The following is a 20,539-nucleotide window of genomic DNA, read 5'->3' on the forward strand; positions in this document are numbered from 1 at the left end:
CTGAAGGATATAACTTAAGAGGTAAAGTGCCCTGCCTGAGGCTTCATGACTAGTTAATGAAGAAATAACTGAAGCATCCAGTTGTGGCCTCTGGTGCTCCTCCCACCGTCCACATGTCCCCTTTTCATCAGTGCTTGTCTTCCTCCTGTCTCTTTTCCTGGAATCTCCCTTCTGGAGTAGGTAGTTGGCTACTTTATACCTAAGCATGAGTGTAAAATACAATAAAATAGGCCTTTGGTGTTGAGAAACAGCTTTTGTGTCTTTTAAAGACAAACAACAAAAATAAAGCAGGAGCCACACGAAGGACAAGGTTGCTGATCTCTTCGCAGTGACTCGACTTGTGGAGATACTAGGTTCTAGCGGGGCTTCATCTTCTCCCCTAATGACTCCCCCATCTCCTAGGATAAAAACTTTCTCAGGTGCTGTAATTGGAACCAAAAGTAAACAGATGAGGAGTTTTAATGAAGCAGCATTACGTGTAGACACCTGCTCCGTGAATGCTCAGCAGACCCGGGGTGTGCCGTTGAGAGCGGGGAGTCAGGCCGCCTGTGAACAGGCAGCGGCATGAGTGGAGAAGAGCTCCTGGCCTGTAGAAATACACATTTGTGGGTTGAATTGGTGGGTCTGGCTCCCATGGAGCTTAGGACCCAGTCTGACTGGCAGATTTGAGGGCCATGCATCTCATTCCCTCCCAGTCTTTGCGAAGGTGTGTGTGACGCGTATGAAAGTTTGCACCCCGGGAGCTGTCGCGGTGTTTTCACTCCTGTTTCCAGAGTTTTAAGTAGGTTTTCTGTTCATTTGAACAGGAGGGTGTGCAGCCAGCTGAGCACAGCCTGTGTGTGAGGGGATCCAAACCAGCAGTGAAGTCGTTTCCCAGCTGCCCTGAGTGGGACAGTGTCAGTATAGTGGGGCTTACCAAGCTCCTGAGGTGTCCACGTCACCTTACCTCTCTGGGTCTGTGAGCTGGGAGCGGGGTCGATGCATGTGCTTATGGACAGGAGGGGACTCTACGGGGCTCAGGCTGGGTGTAAGCTGGGTACGTGGAACGGGGACTGGCAGAGAGCTAGCCTGCACCCCGCAGGGGGCCCCGTGACGCGTTACCAGTATCCACCTCCCAGCTCAGATGGTGTGCAGTAAATGCACGGTGTGTATCCCCAGCAAAAAGCCGAGTGTCACCTGAACCTCCAATATAATCCACAGTGGAAAGAAAATTAATGTGAACAATGGATTTCCCCCACTCTTTTATTGTGGTGAAACATATATAACCTAAAATTTACTGTCTTAACGATTTTTAAGTGTCGAGTTCACTGGTATTAGAAACATTCACATTGTTGTGCAACTAACACTACTATCCATCCCCTTAACTCATTTCATCTTGTAAAACTGAAACTCTGTCCATTAAACACTGACTCCCCATTCCTCCTTCCCTCTGACCCCTGGAAACCAGAATTTCTACTCTGTCCTTATGCCATAACTACAGATATTTTCATCTCTAAAAGTGTTGTAAACCTAATTTTATTAAAATTGATTTTGAATTAAACCCCATGGCTTTTTAATTTTTTAGGGGGTAGGGTGGGACTATGATGGACGAGTACGGATATTAGACTCCAGCTGTCACGTGTTGGTCCTGGGCATTGCACGGAGGCACAGTTGAAGGAAGGAAACACAGTCACTTCACGGCGGTGTGAGTATAAACACCAGGATTACGTATGTAGCATAAAAACAGTTGCACGGTGCCTGCATCCCTGCAACCTGCTTTCCAAGTAGAAACGAGACTGCTTAGGGTTGATGCGACGGCTCGGGGCTGCTGGTTCACCTCCTTTCCTAAAAGAAGACTGGTGCACAGTGTGTTCTCCTGTGTTTTCTCTGTACTCGATGACTCAAACCCCATTTGATTCTAGTTCAGGTGAAGTCTTTCTCTTGCAGACTTTTATACGCTCTGCAGTCCGCTCTCTGTCCTTCTCCTTTCCTTCTGTTTGTAAGTTCAGTGAAGACAGTTGGTGGTGGCAGGTGAGGAGAATCAGAGCCCAGGCCTCAGAAACGAGGGTGTGGAGCAGGGGTGTTCTCCCCCTGGCCGCAGCAGGTGACGTGAGTGCAGCTGTGCCCTGACAGCAGCTCACCCGCAGCTTCTTGGAAATGCACATTCCTGGACCCAGCCCTGACGGGTCAGGGTGTGGGTTTATCCAGACAAGTCATGTCAACCTTGAGCCTGGATCCCTCATCTAAATGCCTGACATCAGGTAGTTGTGCGGATTAAATATGTAAACAGCTCAGCTTGTAGTAGGTGCTAAACGTTCCTTTTTTTTTTTTACTTACAAAGCATTATCACTGTCTATCCTGCTGTTATTTACCGCTTGTAGGTAGGCAGGATAGGTGTCCATTCTCATTTACAGGTGAAGATGATTCTGAAGGCTCATAAGCAGCCATGGTCCCCTTCACAATGGTCAGTCTCCTTCTGTCAGCTCAGCTCATCTTCTTTTTTTTTTTTTTTTTTTTTTTTTGCGGTACACGGGCCTCTCACTGTTGTGGCCTCTCCCGTTGCGGAGCACAGGCTCCGGATGCGCAGGCTCAGTGGCCATGGCTCACGGGCCTAGCCGCTCTGGGGCATGTGGGATCTTCCCAGACCGGGACACGAACCCGCGTCCCCTGCATCGGCAGGCGGACTCTCAACCACTGCGCCACCAGGGAAGCCCTCATCTTCTTTTATTTGGAAAGACTTCTCCCTGTTTGTATTCCTCTTCCTGTTTGTTCAGTGATTAGTAGCTCAACCATAGTCCACCAGAACGCGCTTGTCTTCATTCTGTTGTAGGTTGAATCAGCCTTTGTATTCCTCAAGGTATTTTGTCTCCTTTTGTAAAGGTTTCCATCAAAAAGTGCATTCTCAATCGCTTTTGATACACGTTTGTGATGTGGAGATTGTCGAAGTCAGACTCTACTTCAATCTGAGACTTTAGGAGCTTTAGAAATTCTGAAATGTAATAGGAAAATATGACAAAACTCGTTCAAATGGGTGTTTTAAATTTGATATGAAATGATTTGTCACTGAAATATTACTCTGGTTTTAAGGACCGTGGCTCATTAAAAATGCTTTTCTGTAGTTTAGATTTGGTTGTCTTTCATGAGGATATTCCATCCAAATTACAGATATATGAAATATTTTCAATATACATTAGTGCAGAGTGACCTTATTCACAATATCCTGGATTCACCCTTGACTTTCTGACTTTGGAAGTGCGACTCTGTCTTAAGCTCTATGTGTACACCATCCAGATTGCTTTGAACACATCTGTACACAACCTCCTTACTCCTGAGTAGAGGGAGAGAGACAATACTATGCTTTAAAACGTTGACGGTCCCTAAAGCAGTTTTTTCCTAATCAGCGTTTCCATTAAAATAAATAAACTCACTAGTGCTTGAATTAATTAGCTTCTAGTAATGTTGGATGTCAGGTTAGCAAGTTGTACAGTTTCTAAGTAAAAGTGATCATTTAAAATAGAAATTCAGAGTGACAGTGTGTCCTTTATTTTAAAAATAAATGCTGACAGTTCAGAGAACCTTGATTGCCAGGACTTAATAATTTTAATATCCATATAGAATTGGAGGATAATTAATAATCTGCTTCAGAAACCTCTTTTGTCAGTGAGATTAGTGTGACTGTCAGATTTGAAAGCTTACTTGTTTATGGTTTATTTCCTATGTTATGGATTTTTAAAAATTTATACTTCTGATTAGAGATATGTCTATTACAGTGATTTTAGTTATGACCATGAGGGTAATTAAAAGAGTTTCCTATCTCCTCATACTTGACTTTTCAACTATGCTTTAAAATTTGAGCAGGGACTGTCTTGAATTATCTCCTTCCACATTCTTGGTTTTACACAGCACATTTCAGTTTTTGGAAACTGAAGTTTGTCTACAGCCACTTCTGGAAACACTTGGTTGCTCAGTATAGCACCAAATGGGTCCCAGGAGGATCTGTGCTCCAGCCTCCCTGGGGTAGTAAAGGCTCCTCCTTCAGGAGTCTCAGCATGGAAATTGAGTCCTGGGGCTGGGGGTGGGGGTGTTGGACTGCTGGCTGAGACCCAGGAGAGCAGAGGAGAGGAGACGTGGCCAGCCCCAGGCCACACCCTAGCTGACTGACACTGACCACATGGTCAGCGCTTGTCCTCAGCTCCTGCAGGATCCCGTTGGCCCTACTCCTCAGATTCCTGAAATTGTTAGGCTCTCTTGAGCTGGAATTTTTAGGTCCAGACTCAGAAGTCATGGTGTGTGCTCTCAGGTTCCTTACATAAGGTACAAAAAAACACTGCAACCATGCAAACAATCTGAAGCCATTACTGTTTTCTCATTCAAGGCATTGCCCTTTAGTTTCTTTTTTTAAAAGCGTATTTTATTTATATATTTATTTATTTATTTATGGCTGCATTGGGTCTTTGTTGCTGGGCGCGGGCTTTCTCTAGTTGTGGTGAACGGGGGCTACTCTTCGTTGCGGTGCGTGGGCTTCTCACTGTGGTGGCTTCTCTTGTTGCAGAGCACGGGCTCTAGGCACATGGGCTTCAGGAGTTGTGGCTCGCGGGATCTGGAGCGCAGGCTCAGTAGTTGAGGCTCATGGGCTTAGTTGCTCCGCGGCGTGTGGGATCTTCCCGGACCAGGGCTCGAACCCACGTCCCCTGCATTGGCAGGTGGATTCTTAACCACTGCGCAACCAGGGAAGCCCGACCTTTAGTTTATTCATTAAAAGCCTTTGGCAGTGAAAGGTTTTGCCCCATTTGGTGGGGTTTTGAGTTTCAGGTTACTTGCTTGGCTGATACAGCAGGGAGCTCCCAGCCTGGGACATGGGCTCCTGCTCCTTGCTCAGGCTTTGGGAGGTACTTTGCTTGGCGTGTGATTTGAGGGGTTTCCCATTGTGATGTGTGCCTCCTGCCCTGAGGCTGCAAGCCCTTCTGCCTTTTGTTCCCTTCAGTAGAACGTTGTTGCATGTTGAAAATCAAGAAAACTAAAGAAGCAAGGTCAGAAGAGGCCTGGGGAGGGAGTGAGGTCAACAACAGTAGGAAGTGGTGAAAACTGAGATGAACTGGGAAGTCCATATTCTGTGTAATTAAATACATAGCATCAAGGGAAGGAGACGGCAAACTACAGATGGGAGAGAATATTTGCAAAAGACGTCTGATAAAGGACTGTTACCCACAATACACAATGAACTCTTTAAACTCAATAAGAAAACAAACAATCCAAATAAAAAATGGACAGGAGATCTGAAAAGACACCTCACCAAAGAAGATACAGATGGCAAATATGCTTATGAAAAGATGCTCCACATCGTGTGTCAACAGGAAAATGCAAATTAAATCCATGAGATATCACTACACACCTATTAGCATGGCCAAAATCTGGAACACTGACAACACCAAATGCTGGTAAGGGTGTGGAGCAACCAGAACTCTCAGTCACCGCTGGTAGGAATGCAACATGGTACAGCCAGTTTGGAAGACAGTTTGGTGGTTTCTTACAAAACTAAACGTACTCTTACCATGTAATCCAGCAATCACGTTCCTTGGTATTTACCCAAAGGAGTTGAAAACTTAAGTCCACAAAAGAACCTTGCACACGGATGCTCACAGCAGCTTTATTCATAACTTTCAAAACTCGGAAGTTTTGTCCTTCAGTAGGTGAATAAACTGTGGTCCATCCAGACAGTAGAATATTATTCAGCCAAAAAAAGAGCTATCAAGCCATGAAGAGACATGGAGGAACCCTAGATGCACAGAATGTCCAAGACCAAGAGTGAACCCTAATGTCAACTGTGGACTCTGGGTGATGATGTTGTGTCCCTGTAAGTTCACCAGTTCTAACAAATGTCCCATCTGGTGGGGGATCTTGATAGTGGAGGATGTTGATGGTGGGGCAGGCTGTGCATGTATGGGGGCAGGGGATACATGGGGAATCTCTGTCCCTTCCTCTCAATTTTCCTGTGAACCTAAAACTCTCTAAAAATAAAACTAATTTAAAAGAAAAAAGATAATAGTAAAGGCTGTGTGAGGGAAGTGGCCTGTGGTGGTGTGTGTCCAGGATTTCCCTGTTAATGTACATATAGCCAAATTACTCAAAACGTAACTGTGACATTAGCTAATTCACTGAGAAGTTAATCACAGAATCAGTGATTAACTCCAGAACTGGCAGGATGCAGAGATCACCTTGCTCTGACTTCTCATCTTACGGGTAGTGACTCCAGCATTGTGACCAGGAATGCAGTCAGAGTGGCACAGATGGAATTAGACCTGGGATGGTTTTGCTCAGGGTTTGCAGGGTTATGTTTTTAACCTGTTTTTCTTTAGTTTAATGAGCTGATCCATTCTTTGGCACCAGAAGCAGCACAGCTGCTTCATAGAGCTGTCTTTGACATAGAGAGTCAGAAACCAAAGGCTGTTATGTAGTCTTCCCCCGAAAGCAGAATCACGATAAAGAATCCTCATGTTCAGCGTCTTTGCTTAAATGTGAGATTGTGGGACTCATGAGTGCAGTGTCACCACTGGTACACTAATTAGGTTTGTCTGTAGGTAAGTAAACCTCATTTTGCGCTGCCTGGAGTCAGACTCAGTGGCTTTAAAGAGCCAGTGCTTGAACTTTACACTTACGTAGATGTTTATTCACCTGTAGTTGTGAAAATCAAGGAATTTGGGCTCAAAAATTGGTGAAAATGCTAAAGTTCGAACGTTTATGTATTAGTATATCACAGTGCATGTGTGGATATATTTAGAGCTCCACGATTTAAACACTTTTCTTGATTTTGTAATATTCAGGTGTAGCATTCTCAATTAACAGGTGTCAGAAGGATTAAATTTTGAGGGATATCTAAATTCACTGAATTTAAAGCTTTTCACTTAAAACGTTATCACAACTAAATGTAGCCAACAGTTTATGCCCTATGGATATTTATTGATTAAATGACATATATCAGACAACACACTTTGTTTTTAGTTTTATTTATTTATTTTATCGATGTATAGTTGATTTACAATGCTGTGCCAATCTCTGCTGTACAGCAAAGTGACTCAGTTATACACATTCTTTTTTTTTTTTTTTTTTTAAAGAAGCAGTTTATTCAGTGCAGAAGTGAAAGTTACACACTCAAGAGTTCGGGCATCCTCACAGTGAGGGGCCCGCCACAGGGTGTTTTTTTGTTTTTTTGTTTTTTTTTTGCGGTACGCGGGCCTCTCACTGTTGTGGCCTCTCACGTTGTGGAGCACAGGCTCCGGACGCGCAGGCTCAGCGGCCATGGCTCACGGGCCCAGCCACTCCGCGGCACGTGGGATCCTCCCGGACCGGGGCACGAACCCGCGTCCCCCGCACCGGCAGGCAGACTCCCACCCACTGCGCCACCAGGGAAGCCCCACATTCTTTTTTTATATTCTTTTCCATTGTGGCTTATCACAGGATGCTGAAGATAGTTTCCTGTGCTATACAGTAGGACCTTGTTGTTTATTCATTCTAGATGTAATAGTTTGCATCTACCAACCTCAAACTCCCAGTCCATCCCTCTCCCCCTCACCCTTAGCAACCACAAGTCTGTTCTCTATGTCTGTGAGTCTGTTTCTATTTTGTACATAGGTTCATTTGTGCCATATTTAGATTCCACATGTAAGTGACATTATATGGTGTTTGTCTTTAAAAATATGGAACGCTTCACGAATTTGAGTGTCATCCTTGAGAGGCCATGCTAATCTTCTCTGTATCGTTCCAATTTTAGTATATACGCTGCCGAAGTGAGCACTCACTTTAATACACAGATGTAGGCAGTATATTAACAAACCTTGGAAGTACAGTCAGTGCTTAAGATCTGTTATGTTTTCAGATCATCTGTATTATCTGAAAAGGCAAAATATTAAAAAGCTAAAAGGTTTTGTAATTTTCCAGTTTTCTACTTATTTGCGCAGAAGTGAAAGTTCTGTGGCTAATAGTTGATGGCAGCAGAACAGAAAGATAACAGAGTTTTGGGGTGTTGATAGCCCCAGGCTTTGAGCATAGAGGGAGGGCGCCAGGAAATGTGCAGGGCCAAGTGGTGGAGAGCAGAGAAAATGATGTGATGGACGTCAGGAAGACCCATGGGCCTCAGAGTCCAGTCAGGTTGAAAGAATTCATGTATTTCCCGGAGAGAGACACTGTCTCTTCCCATAGATAACCAAATTGTTTATAGTTGGGATATGCATCTTTATGTAAGCGTTCTTACTCAGAAAGCCGCTGTGGATATGGAAATACATTTTTTGTGTAATGCCGAAGTCATTTAAATTCATTTCTGACTTTCTTTTTTCTTCCCCATCCTAAATTAATCTCTAATAAGTCTCTGCATATACATACACGTCTTTAAAGTATATAATGCACAGTGTGGCTGGTTTAAGCTCTGTATTACCATTACTTAAAAATTACATTGGATGTTTCACTTTTACTTCTGATCATTTTTTCAGTATGTCCATGTTTTAAATTTCACAGTGGAATTTCCAGCATCACCCCAGTTAGTGATGCTCCCTGATCTATATAAAAACTGTCCACTATCTTAGCTTATTAATTAGCAATCTTGGTTCAAAATCTTTGGATCTACTGAAATTTGACACAGCCTTCTAAATTTTGTTGCATGACTTTTTTGTTTTAGTACTATTCATTAATTCAGATATTTTTCAGGGTGTAAGTAAAGTGAACTGTACCAGGAAGCAGTGAGCATGTCCTTGGTTATTCATGAGCTTGTATTGTGGGGAAAAGCATCGTTTTTCTCTGAGTTAAGCTTCATGTTTTCTCTGTTATCGCCAAGACTAGATCAAGGTTTTTGTGGAAGAAGCAGCTGTTTAAAGTACCTTGTCACCCTCAGCATTTGCACATCTGTATGTCGGTTTCCCTGGTGTCAGCATCGACCCCTTCCCTCTGCAGCGTCAGAAGCAGGAGCGTGACTTCTAACCACATGGTGCGTTTGTAACTGGAAGCACGCGGGGAAGGAGTATTACAGACAGCAAGAGACCGTGTCTGTCCTCCCTGTACTCAGCTCAGAGTCATGTTGGTGGGAGGGTTAGATTTCAGCCCAGTTTTGATGATGAAGGTGACGGATTGGGCCCTGAGAGAAGCTGTGCCACCGTCTTGCCCAAATGGCACCTCCTCTGGGACCTGTGGTGGGAATGGAGGCCCCGCTGGACGAATCGGTGACTGAGTGAGTGGGTTTGTGAGCCTGGAAAGTTCAGAAGTGGGACAGGCTTATGCTTTGCCTGTTTACTGGCTTCGATCCAGCCTGGGCTCTTGCTCCAGTTGGCCTCCCACGCACGGCCTTATCCACAGTGTGCTCCCTGTGGCCACCGCATAATAGCAGTCCTGGAACATCATCCTCTGTGGGTCCCCTCAGAACCCAGGGGCAGCGGTGGAGAGGCTGAGTGCCAGCCTGAGGACCGGCCCAGACCTTATGGCCAGGAGAACGTCAGGCGCTGGTTAGCTCAGGCCTGGGCTACCTGAGCCAACCACCATGGCAGGGGCTGCAGGGGGAGGATGGATATCAAAGAAAAATCGGCCTGTTGTCAGCAAACAGATGGAAGTGGGTACTGGATGGGCAGCTTGAAAAGTTCATGCTAGTTCCATATGCAGAACCCAGGCTTGCAGATCTGACGTAGGAATTCCCATACTGTTGAAGTGGGTTAAATAGTGAAGTGGTCTTTAGACATGGTTGGAGTGGGTTAATGTAAAACAATCCTTCTCACTTCCTCCTTAACAGTAAAACTGTTTATTTAGAGAGTCAGAGGAGATGAGGAATGGGCTGCTGGGATTGTTGTCCGAGGGGAAGAGACCTGTTATTGCACCGTGCAGGAACTTTCGTCACACCAGCTCTGGGGGCCTCTCCTGCCTCCCCTGTCCCATGAGTCAGTGACAGTTGCCCCATTGCTACAGTCCCAACTTATTGGACGTTTAGGTTTAGTTTTCCACCAAACTCAGTTCTCGAGGGGACAGAGCCTCTTGTGGACAGAGGAAGTGCCGTGAAATCAGTGCTGCAGACCCGCACGCTCATCTAGGAGCAGAGGGCCGTGCTGCTACGAGTCTGCACTGGCTTTAGTGTCGAAGGGGAAGTGCTGCCTGGATAGAACAGTGTTAGTTCCTTAGTCACTTCTCCACGACTCAGCTGGGCAGCGTTCTTGGGTACTCGGAGCTGGAGCTGATGGGAGAACCATCGTTTCCTGCTCAGTTAGGGCCCCGAGCCTGTCCCAGTGCTGCAGCCCATTGTAAGACCACACATGGTTCTGAGGGGGAGCCTGATTCTGGAGTCGGTGCTTCTCCTAAGTTAGAGGGGAAGGTGGATATTAATGTTTCCTTTATCGGTAAAATTCCCTCAAACCCCACCCACCTGGCCAGCCATGCTCAGTGAAGCTCTGGCAGTCTCTCTGTGTTGTTTGAAGTGTGAACTTCACGTGGAAGTGGAAGAATAGGTGTAGGATTTCACTGACATAATATATTTCTTTCCAGTAGAATTGCACTGAAGCGGCTCCCACGTTTCCTCTGACTCTTAGATGGCACCTAAGTGTTGCCTGACCCTCTGGCTTGCTGCTGATATCAACAAGTGACATTTTATAGCAGCCCAAATAGGGGTGCCTTGAGGTAAATTCAGTGTAACATAGGCGTGTTTGTAAAAGAAAGGGGCCATCTCTCTGCTACTGACACGTTTGCTTGGAGTATTGATTTTGTTCCAACTCTGATGGAAAATGATGAACGGCGTCCAGTCTAATCTTTCAAAAATTCATTAGAAGTCGTTCACAGTTTGTCTGCTTGTTTTTTTCCTCTCATGATCTGAGGATAATGAGGAATTCCTTTTGTCATCATCACCAGCAAGAAACTTGTATTGTGCAAGTCCTTGGGCGCTGTGGTGAGAACAGGTGCCAGTGCCCTGTCCTCAGGGAGCTCTCAGACCAGGTGTGACAAGTGTGGGCAGGTTCGTGTGGTGGGAGGAAGCTTCAGGGGAGAAAAAATCCACAGATCCTGTGACTCCTCTCAACCCCTCTTCTTTTTGTTTGTTTTTCATTTACCGTCTCTGAAATGGGGATGCACTTTACAATCAAGGGAGCAGCCTAGTTTAGTTAGCGTATTTTTACCTTGGTGGTAGGTAATGTAACTTGCCTTGGATTAGATTTGATGAACACAGTAAGTACTCAGAGAGGGATGGGGAGGTGTTTCAGGGAAAGAGAATGGGCTTGGCAAGGTAGGGACTTGTGCGTGGAATAAAGAGCCGTAGGGATGGGGGTGGGAAGAGGCTTTAGTGCCAAGCTGCAGCGTGGAGGCCGCGTGGACTGGGTGGGGCAGCGGAGTCCAGCATTAGAATGTTTCCATGGAGTCAGGCATCCACAGGTGTTCGTCCCACCAGACCTGAATTTCTGCATTCCTTTCTTAAAACCCACAAGGTAAGGAAAAAGCTCTGGCGCGAGTGAGTTGTTACATCCAACAGCCATCTCTGGAAAGAGTCTAGACAGCTCTTTCAGGTTGGTGATGGCCTTGGACCTGGGAGTTGGGTCCCTGTTGAGCCTTGTGTCCCTGCGTGGGCACCAGGCAGAGCGGGACGGATGAAGGATTCTGGGCTCAGTGCAGATCACCTGCAAAGCAAGCTTGTCAGGAAAGGCTTGATGACACATCACCCTGCAGTACCCTCAGGGGGTCTTGTGTGAGTCTAGGCTGACTCCATGTCATCCTCAGACTTCTGAAATGTGGGGGTTAAGTGTGGTTCTGTATTATGCATAGGGTGATGACACGTACCCCTGCTTACTCAGGGACCCATGGTGCTCGCTGCTGGGGGTCATTCCAGGAAAGGTTGTTTCCATGCACCAGTGGATGTCCTTCCCATCGACAGCAAGTAGTCAGTGGCCCAGGGTACCTTTTTTTGTATAAGTTGCCAAGAAAACCCCTAAAGCCATAGTTGCCGCCTCTTGGAGGAACTGCCCTTCTCTGGTGTGTCTCTCGCTTCTGCTGCTTCTGTTTCTCTTATCTTGAGATACTGAGTTAGTATAGTATCATTCATATTAACTTCAAATCTGAATTCGCCTCTGATTTTTAAAGAACAGGTACATTGATAAGCTTGTGTTGCTGTTTAACTGGAAAGCCAGGGTGTGCTGATGTATCTGGCAGGATGTGACAAGCAGAGTGACCAAGAATTCGCGTCCTATTTCTTGGGTTGGCTTTTCCCAATCTACAGATGTGGGGTGAGGGTGACAGCCTGCTCGCCACCTGATACTCTGTGCTCCTTGAAGAGGGAGGACTTTGAGCCGAAGCATGGCTAGTAATGTGCGCCGATTCTCAGTAGGGACAAGGGACAGCCACTGAGTGATTCAGCTGGCACTTTCACACACAGGGAATGGTCCGATGTTCAGAAATTCCTCCTTGTGTGGTTGTCACTAAAATGGGCAAAATAATGTGTATTCACTGATTTCCAAAGAAAGAGGGTCTGTAGGAAGGTTATTAAACTTGGAAGACTTTCTCTAACCCCTCCTATGTTTGTGGTCGAATCCTGACATCACCAGTGGGGCTGGGGAACGCCCCCCTCACCGTCACCCTCACGTACCTTCTCACACTGTTGTTCCGTAACAGTGGGGAGTAGGGCGTGGGGTGGGTGGGAAGCTCCACCAGCATTTAGGATAAACACCCAGTTTCCTGTGGACCTTATGAGTACAAGCTATTCCACTGGGTGAGGGATTCCCTACAATGTATCCCCCCAACCCGAATCAAAGGAACTAGTTTTGAGCATAAACACGTTCTTAATGTCGTAGCTTTTACAGCTGAACCCTACTGTGGGGCCATTAGTTTTGTCTTAGTCCACCATTAGCAGATCCAGGAGCGTCTTGTGTTGATGGTGAATGTTTACCATCGTGTGTAAAGAAGGGAGTGAACCTTTATGTATATACTGAAATCAGATGAGACACTATTGCTGTGCGATCCCTGCAGGGGTGCTTACAGCTTTTTTTGAGGGCTAAATTCTTATTTTTAGATATCTTGACATCTTTTAAAGCTGCCTTCACTTACTAAAAATCAGCATAAGTATGAAAATCAGTCTTGGAGTAGAAAGGGATATACTTCAACTGAGTAATAACTATGCATATGTTAAAAATATCAGCTAAAAATTACTCGAAGTGTTAACCATGAATGGATGCAAAATGCAAGCTGGAAGAGTTATTCTTTCAGTATCAAAATTTTAAAAGGTTTTTGTGACACTTTTAACTATGGACAAATTACTATTAAAACTCAGCTACATCTGTAACATTTTAAATAACTAATTGTTTTACATTATTTGTTAACTTTTCCTGAGGCATTTTGCATAGTTACGTAATTAATGTTTATCTCTTTGCCAGAATTCTGTTCATTTTTTTTTAGATCAGAAACCTAAAATGAAATGTTTCCTTTCCATTAAACTGTTATTGAGCTATGTAACTATCAATCTGTGAATGTGAGAACAAGATTATCTTGTCTCTTTTGGGATAATTCTTGCTTAATAGTGATAATGCTAAATGTTAAAATTATAGAACAGCTTATTTCTTTGGAAATTAGTATTTGCATGCTTGCCAGGTGAGAAATGTTGAAAATGCGGACATGAAGAAATTAAATTGCATTCATTTTGTATAGAAAGAAGACATTGTCTTTTGCCACCACTGTGTTTGCTTAGGTACAGAAATGAGGTCGTTGTAGGCACGTAGAATCTTATCTTTCACTTCCACAATACTAAGCAAACATAGTCTCCTAATTCCAATACTCAGACTCCTGATTATCAGATCCAGGGGAATAGATGATGATATACGTGAGCGTTGGCATTTGATATGTGGGAGTCCTAACCACACACAGGCTGCTGGAGTGGGAGCCACTGGGCCACCAGGGCCTGGAATGTGCGTGGCTGGGAGCAATGGAGACAAGGAAAGAAAATGCTGGCGAGAAAGCAGCAGCAGTGCCCATGAGGGTTGGAGTCTGGGACCCTTAAGAATGAGGGGGAAGCAGACACCTCTGGGCTAATCCCTGGGGCCTATCCCTGGAAGAAGCCATGGTCTGGAAGGACCAGGATAGCTGCTCTGGGTGGTCTGAGCTCAGCCCTCCCAGCTTGAGAACTCTCTTGGCAACAGCTGCCCCGGAGGCAGGCTGTGAAGATTCAGTGGACAGAGATGAAAAGATGCTGAGAACAGGGCTGATGCTCTCATGACCGTTGGGTGCCAGCAAGTGGGAAACACTTGACCAGCTCGGCTTCCTGAACTGAGCTGCAGGTCTGCTGCTTAAACACTCCAAGCACATCAGTGGAAACTCAGATTTCGTGCGCAGCAGTGGTGAAGGGGACACTCCCTCCTGGTCAGAATGTCTGAGTAGAATAAAGCGTAAGGAAATGGTGTAGTTCGTCAGTGTGAGCAGGTGTCCGTGGTGGGATCGAATACATCCCTCAGAGCCAGTGAGATAAGCGGGACCTTTTCTCACTCTGAGGTGGCTGACATTCATGCTGTTCCTGCCCATATGCAGACAAGAGGAAGTGTCACTGGGAGCTGGTTCATTTTCCTGTTTTCTGATTGGAAATTCATGGTTTAAGTTCAGCTGGCATCAGAGTCTTTACATCGTTGAGTTTGGAAGCTTTTCAGACACTCAACTGTATGAGCAGGGATCGTCTGCATCCTGTAGCCTCCACAATGGGTAGCCGGGGTGTGAAGTCCTGTCTTCACCATTAGTGTTTGCAAATGCCTGTCTCTTTGCATAAAAGTTTGTTTTTCTTGAAGGTTCCAGTTAGATCCTTTTACTTAATGAAATACTTAAAACTGTCATGAAAACGAATCTGCCAGCCACCATGAGTGAACGTGGGTGGGTTTTGTTTGTTTTCCTGTGGTGAATATTTTACTAGTGTAAATACTTGCATGAATGCTGAACACTGGGGATGGTGTCATCTTTCTGCTCATTCCCTCTTGGGCATGAGCAAAATTACTCAAGGTAATTTTGACCTTGAGTCATTAAGTTATAGTTAATGACTTCCACTTGGAAGGTGTGTCAGGCACAGTGAAGGGTGAGGATTACGGGCCACACTGAAGAGTAACCTTTGGTTCAAACCCTGCACAGGTGTCTGTTGCTTTTGAGTAAAATTAAGTGGCAATTTCCATTCTCAAGGGAAACATACACAAACATACAACAGGAATAACTTTAAAAAACAAACCTTTTAGTTTATGTGAGGTCCAGCAAATTTAGCTTGCAAAGTTTAACCATTTTCTCCTAGAAGGCATTATTAATTCGGTGGCTTTTTTTCTAGAAGTCATTAATTCAGTAGTATAAGTTAAATATATTTCTTTTGCCTGAAACTAATCACAGATTCTAAAACCAGTGACTAAAAATGGAATGTTAGGGCTTCCCTGGTGGCGCAGTGGTTGAGAGTCCGCCTGCTGATGCAGGGGACACAGGTTCGTGCCCCGGTCCGGGAAGATCCCACATGCTGCGGAGCGGCTGAGCCCATGAGCCATGGCCGCTGAGCCTGCACGTCCGGAGCCTGTGCTCCACACTGGGAGAGGCCACAACAGTAAGAGGCCCACGTACCGCAAAAAAAAAAAAAAAAAGGAATGTTAAATTAAGTATAGTGCCCCTGAAGGAAAATACCCAATATTGGATACATGTATTTAGAAAGTGTAGGACTCTTAAAAGTCACGTGCTTTCGACATACACTTTGTTTACTAGTTTTGACCTACATTTGTAAGAACACATATCTTAAGTTGTTTGGATACAACTGCATATATGTATGCTCATGTATGTATAAATATTCAGTGTTTTTCTCCCTTTCCATAAACAAAGAAGACATCAACACTCTTCTATATCAGTATTAATAGTAGAGAGCCATTTTTTCCCTCAAAATTAGAAGTCAGTTTTCAGGAAACCCTTATAATCTTTGTGAATTTGGTTTACCTTAATAATATGCCTCTAGGACAAAAACAAAAACAAACAAACCAAAACCACATATATTTGTGGGCTGCATGTAAAAATTTTCAATACCACACGCCTTAGGAAGGTAAACATTTACGAACAGAAAATGTAAAAGGACCCATTAAGGGCAGTTGGTGAGAAAGCACTGGGGTAAAAAAGCAGTCACTGGGTTACCCTGATGTGTCCAACACTTCAGTGGATGTGTTAAGTGGCTGACTGTACCCTGACTGCAGGGCCTATGGGAAGCCCAGGAATAATGGTCAGGAATGTCCCTGCTCCTTACCAGGTAGGCAGGACAGACAACAGTCTCAAAGTGGGTGGAAATTTGAGTTTAAGTGCCAAGGACTCCAAACAGTGTAGGCATGGAAGAGTTACTGCAGATGAGTGAACAGTGTTGTACATCCTTAACCACTGGGCTTGCACACTGAGTTAAGTGTCATTTCATTTTCACCTGTGCTTTTCTACCCTGGTCCTTGGCTTGTCTGAATTGCTTTGCTATCCAAGTTAGTTTGCAACATGAGCACATTTTCACATTGTCTTTGCATATTGATTTAAGCTTTGATTACTCATTATTTTTTCTTATTTCAAATGGAAGGGGTTTTTTTTCTTATCCTGTGATTGTATGGAGCGTATTTTGGAATATGCATACTTTGTAAAGATTACCTGTAAATACACACGTACTCGAAAATCCAGCAGAGATTGTGGGTTCCGAAACTAAAGCAGAGATCTTTGTTTACAGCGCCTTCCACTTCTAATGACACATCAGTGGGTAGAGGATTGTATACATTATGCTTCATTATTTACCTTTTGAATAGATGTATTATTAATAATTGCCACGTGATCAAAGTTGGGCAAAATGTTTAGAAAGCATAATGTTTCCATAAGTTAGGAGTTTGTACTGTCATGGTTATTCTTATTTAATATTAGGTAGTGGACTCATCAAAACTTTATCACACACATTATATGCCAAGATTGTCCAGATGTTTTATTCCCAGTAGTTCAGGGTAATTTTGACCTTGAAAGTGATTTTGTTCACAGGAAGCCTCAGTGTTTGCTGGGAGAATTCCTGTAGCTCATTGGTCTCACAAAAAGAAGTAACCATTATACAAACTTACTCAAAATAACTAGCCTACTACACGTCTTCTAGTATGTTTTTTGCCCTCCTCCCCCCACCCCCCCAAATCCTTTAACTGCAGGCCTTTTCAGGACAGAGCCATTATTTTAGAAAGCAGGATTTTTAAGTTTATATGTATAAATATTTAAATATATATATTTATACATATAATTATATAATATTTATATATGTTATATATATTTATATATGTATAATTTGAAGATAAAATGATATAAAAATCCTAGAATATTCTGCATCTTGCAAAACTATAAGAGGGAGATAATATTCAGTCATTTTTATTTTTCTAATAAAATCTTTGTCTCCATTTTATTACCATTACTTGCCCAGATGGGGCAATTTGTTTAAGAAAGTCACTGGACTCATTAATTTAGGCACCACTTTATGTATATCGTTAAACATGATTTAAAAGTGAGAATGTAACTGTTATTTAATCTTTCATTCAGCAGTTGTTTAGTGATAGGGATTGTGTCTGTTTCTGGCACATAGTAGGATCTCTTGGATGAATGAATGGGAAAATAAAAGTCAGGGTCACTTCCATGGTGTTTGGGAATTTTGAGTAGGAATGAGTATGAAGCTTATTTAATAAGAGCCAAGTGAAAGCTGCATTTTGTACCATTTCAGAGGTGATTCAGTCTTGGACAGTAGCAGTGTGCTCTTCAGATCTTGGATTTCCAGAAGGTCAGAGTGCCCCTTTGATACTGTGTTCTTTCCCATCTGAGAGAAGAAACAGAGGGCTGTGGTGGCCCCTCATTTCAGAGAGGAAAACGAGGCTTACATCACCGTGCCTGTGACAGGCGGTCTCCTGGCCAGCATCTTGGGCTTCCTGAAGTTGCTCGGGGCCCTGCTGGTGGGAAAGGCAGGACAGCTGCAGGGAGCAGCGTGTGAGCCTACCTCTGACCCTGACCGCTGGCTGACCTGGGGCAGGTGTGGTTTTTGAGGGAAGTGAGTACGTCTACCAAGGTGCTCCTAGTGTATGGATTTGCGCAGAGGACCTGACCTGGCCCAAATCCCTGTAAACATTTATAGGTGGTCTGGGCTTGCTGAGGGGGTCGCCAGTTTTATTTTCTGTGTCTAAACTTACCCTCTGAGGTGGCCCAGGAACCTTTCTGAGCAGGAGCTGACCAGCTTAGAGTTGGGGTCCATCCACCCCGCTCCAACCATGGTGGTCTTGGGTCCCTAAGCTAGCACTTGGGTCATTATGAAGTTCCAGGGATTAGTGTGTCGATTCTGTAGGGTAACATGAACAGTTTGATGAATGACGACTAGAAGTCCCAGGTGTCCTTTGGAAAAGCCCAACAGTTCAAAGAGGGACACAGATGATAGATGTGACTGCCTTGGTTCCTGGGGCCAGTGCTGGCAACCAGTCTGCAGGTGCACATCTACCAGTCTTGCCATCGAGGGGATCAGGTGGTGTCGTTTCCACTGAACAAGCTATTCTCAGTCCATTCAAAGTAATCAAGAATGTTGAGGAGGGTCTGCCTGCTTAGGGGAGAAAATTATCTAGACTAAGTTTTTCAGAATTGGTTCCTTCCACAAAAACAGGAAGTCATTCTTCATACGGTCAACAGTTCTTTGTAAACTAGAGTAACGTTGGTAAGAAATGTCAGTTTGCAAATAAATCATACAGTACAGAGAAACTTATACGTAAGCATTTACAGAGTTTTGAAATTTTTTATTAATTATTAGCCAGTAGGATTCAACATATTCTCATAGGTTCCTTAACTCAGTGGCACAGTGGAAGTTTTTTTGGGCCTCGGCTGTCCCTGGGGTAGAGTGTGAGTTGGCACTGAGGTGCTGTGTATGCTGATGGAAGATTAAATAGTCAAGGGAAGATACAGGGGAAGGTGAGCAGATTTCCTCCTTGAAGAATTTTATTTAGCTGAGAAGAAATGGGTAGAAATTGAATTTCAGGTAAATAAAATGTAAGTCAAACAGTCACTGATGGACAGAAAGTGCATTCCTAACAAGCCCACTAAAAAGCTGCCTGGGGACCAGCAGAAGCAAGGATGACAGTGTCTGGACTGCTCATCTGCGGCAGATGCTGAGCCTGGCCCCATCCTGAGTCCTGGTGGACTGGGAGAGAGAAACACACGAGGCTTGTGTAGCCCAGGTGGCTGGCTGTCAAGAGACATCATGTTCCCCCAGAGTCGCCTGCGCACAGCCAGCAAGGTTCAGGGGAAATGCTCCAAGCACTTTCCTTCAGTTGGTTATCTTATGTTCAGACCAAGAATGCTTTCTTGGACCCAACACTTTGTAGATGTCTTATTCCTTTCTTTGCCCTTAGTGAAGCAAGAAGTGATCACAGGCCAGAAGAGTAATGGGGACAAGATTGTTGTTGCCACAGAGAAGATTGCTAGGAAATAGGTCAACTGCATAGCGGAATGTTGCAAAAACTGAAGTGTTTTTAAAACTCTTCACAGATATCTTCCCTATCCCAGCCTATTCCAAAATAACTAATTTTGTGGCACTTATGTTTTGAGATTCCACCTCCCAATGTATGATAGTTGCCTCAAGAAATTTCACTTCTGCCTCCCTCCATGTTCCCTGTATTCTGTGGCCCGTGTCCTGGGGGACTGTCACAGTGAAGCGTCTGTCTTACCATTGTGCTCTTTAGACAGTTGAGCATCCGGCTTCCACAAATCAGGTTTGTCTAGATCTATGTAACTGACGTGCATCGTGGGATTGATCTTTACTGGATCACATGTACGTTTGTAGAGGATAAGCTTTTGGCAGAAGACAGAGTAGTCAGCTAATTGCAGCACCAAACGGGTGTTACAAGTTGAGGTGAAGGTTCTTCCCTTCCTCCTTACCATCGGTGAGGATTCATTCTGAAGTTGGTAAAAAGAAAAGTAGCTGCTACGGTGGAACAACCAGAAGCTGCTGGAGGAGATAAAGTGTGTGTACTTTCTCCTTGCCCGGTAATTTTTTTTAAATCCGCAAGATACACTTTAGCATCTTTTATATTTTTCTTCAGTGATTCTTTTACTTGAAAAAACAGAAGTCTTCCCACACAGACCAATATTCAAAATCTATTAACAGTTTGTGGGGATGGGGAAGGAATCACAGGGTTGGGCTTTTCTGTTTTTTTTTTCATTTACTTCCACTTAAGCACTTAAGCTCATCGTGCCAGAAATGGTTTTTTAAATTTAACTGTGGAGAAAATATGAGTGTGTGTGTACTTAAATATTTCTTCACAAGAGAAGGGGCTCGTTGGGGTTCATCCAGCTGATGCGATGGGTTGATGTTTTCCTGCGTTTGGTCCATGCATGTTCCTGTGACATGTAATTTACATAAATGCTCTGTAAATCTTGTGTTAAAAGGGCCTTGTTCCTGCTCAAAAAAAGCAATTTTTGCCTTGGTTCTGCCTCTAAACAAAAGAGCTGTCCGATTTTTGAAAGGGGCCCTTCCTCTGCCCCCTACACATGGAATCTCCAGCGGGGTGGTCCTCACGGCTTGAGGCTCCAAGTGGTGGAT

The 20,539-nt window shown here is 44.3% G+C and overlaps 1 protein-coding gene and 1 non-coding gene across 5 annotated transcripts in view; one reads left to right on the forward strand and one right to left on the reverse strand.

The window, feature by feature from the left end:
- Window positions 1-20,539, forward strand: part of DIP2C (DIP2 acetate--CoA ligase C (putative)) — a 360,655-nt gene that overhangs the window by 144,194 nt on the left and 195,922 nt on the right. The gene's annotated exons all lie outside the window — the stretch shown is intronic.
- LOC113610908 (U6 spliceosomal RNA) lies at window positions 7,668-7,771 on the reverse strand. The gene has a single exon (XR_003429290.1). It is a non-coding gene; the product is annotated as a U6 spliceosomal RNA (small nuclear RNA).

Source organism: Aethalodelphis obliquidens, unplaced genomic scaffold (genome assembly GCF_003676395.1).
Source record: "Aethalodelphis obliquidens isolate GAN/ISIS:26980383/991018 unplaced genomic scaffold, ASM367639v1 scaffold65, whole genome shotgun sequence".
Lineage (NCBI taxonomy): Eukaryota > Metazoa > Chordata > Mammalia > Artiodactyla > Delphinidae > Aethalodelphis > Aethalodelphis obliquidens.